Source organism: Solanum dulcamara, chromosome 5 (assembly GCF_947179165.1).
Source record: "Solanum dulcamara chromosome 5, daSolDulc1.2, whole genome shotgun sequence".
Lineage (NCBI taxonomy): Eukaryota > Viridiplantae > Streptophyta > Magnoliopsida > Solanales > Solanaceae > Solanum > Solanum dulcamara.
In genome coordinates this window covers 68,354,749-68,356,796 of record NC_077241.1, presented here as the reverse complement: position 1 = coordinate 68,356,796, position 2,048 = coordinate 68,354,749, and positions in this window count along the sequence as shown.

The window sequence follows — 2,048 nt, the reverse complement described above, 5'->3', positions numbered from 1 at the left end:
CGAATTAGCCTCAAGCCTTAAGCAACACACGTCCTTTTGGATGTTAATTGTTGCACTCCCATAATGAACTTTTCATGGAATTTAGATCTTACAAATACGATGTTTAAGGCAGGGCAATATTTTTTATACGAAGTAAAATTTTAATTAATTTAGAACGATTAAAAATTATAATTTCTTATCTATATCAAGTAAAATTTTTAATTGATTTTAAAATTTTAAATAGTAAGATAATAATTAAATGACAATTAGAGATACTCGTGCAAAAAATCATCTAAATAGTTTATAAAGATAATAATATATACATCTATCCTACTAATATTTTTCATCCTTATTATAAAATTCAAATAATGTAATAGTATGCAACATTATTATAACTGTGATATATATCATAATTTTAAACAAAACAAAAGAAACGTTCATCGCTAATGTCATTAACTACTATACATAGATTTATGTAGACCAACTTTCGAAAAAAATAAATAAAATCATGCGTAAAGTTAAATCGATTAAAATTATACCTCAATAATTAGTGTTTTATAAAACTTAGAATCTGACTTCGAAATTTTCAGTTTCTTCTGGGTAAGGTCACAAGCTAGCAAACATAAATTATGGCAGTTAGAAAATATAAACCAATTTAAACAAAATTAAAGATAAAATCTCAAAATACCACAAAGCACACACAAAACAAAGACATTGAAGATTTTTTGCATCTTTTGTTATATCATCGATTGCCACAATTAGCTCTCTTACTATTATTTTTTTGTTGAAAAAATAGAGTTCATGAATTATACTATAAATGCACTGCAACATAAATCAAAATCACATTATTAAAAAATAAGTGATCTAAATAGATAAATATAAAACACACACAATTTAAGATTATAAAATAAGTGATCTAAATACAAAAGTTTCCCAAGACGTTATAATTAAAGAGGAAAAGAAACCAAAATCAATTCCACAAAAGAGAAAAATAAAGAAAAAATCTGGCGATAGATTACCTGAAGACAAGATTAACAAAATCCTAAAGAAGTCTATTTAAGATATATATGTTTTTCTAACTTAAGTATTAATTCTTATGAGTTTTGCACAATTCGGAAAGAAAGAGACAACTTTAGTTGTATAGGGAAAAAGATTCTCTATATAGAAATTTAATCAGGATAAGTTAATTTTTTGTTATATTTATTATAATCAATATTTAATATTATTAAAATAATAATATATTAATTGAAAAACATGGTGAAAATACAATTTTATCTAAAGCGGAATTTATTAAAGAAGGGCAAAAAGTTCAATCAACATTTTAAGAGTCTTCATGCTTAGTATAGATATAGATTATTCAAATTTTTTAACTTCGTCAGAATTCAATCAAATTATTATTTTTTTATTCGAGACTCTATCAGAAATAACCTCTCTATCACTAAGGTTTGTTTACCCTCTACATTTTCGAGCCACCACTTTGTGGCTAAGTATATTATTATTGTTGTTGTTATTATTATTTCTCAAATGTAAAAACTTCTAATATTTAATTATTTAAAATTTACTTCTATTCTTTCCTTCTTTGATTATGTGTACTACTAAATAAACATATTATATTTATTTTTTAATATTTGGTTTAAAGTCTTAAAAACAATAACATATTTGATTTACAATATTAATCTATACCATTTAGATATATACATATTTATTTTAATATCAATGACTATTTTTTATTATTTTACTATTTTATATATAATTTTATTGATTTACGTGAGACACAAGACCAAAGTCAAAGAATTCGATAAAGACAATACAAAAATAACACAAGGAATATCGTTCCCAAACTCCAATTTTCTTCGCCTCATTATATATAAAGTTCTCTATATATATGTTCGTAAATTCATCTAGTTTAATTTGGACAATTTTGTCACACTATTTAAATTATTGATAGCCATTTTTAATTAGACACACTATTTAAATTATAATCAGTTCTTTTATATAATTAATAGAAATAATTATACTACAAATATATTTTAACATACCATTAATAATATAACGAATATAATTAAATA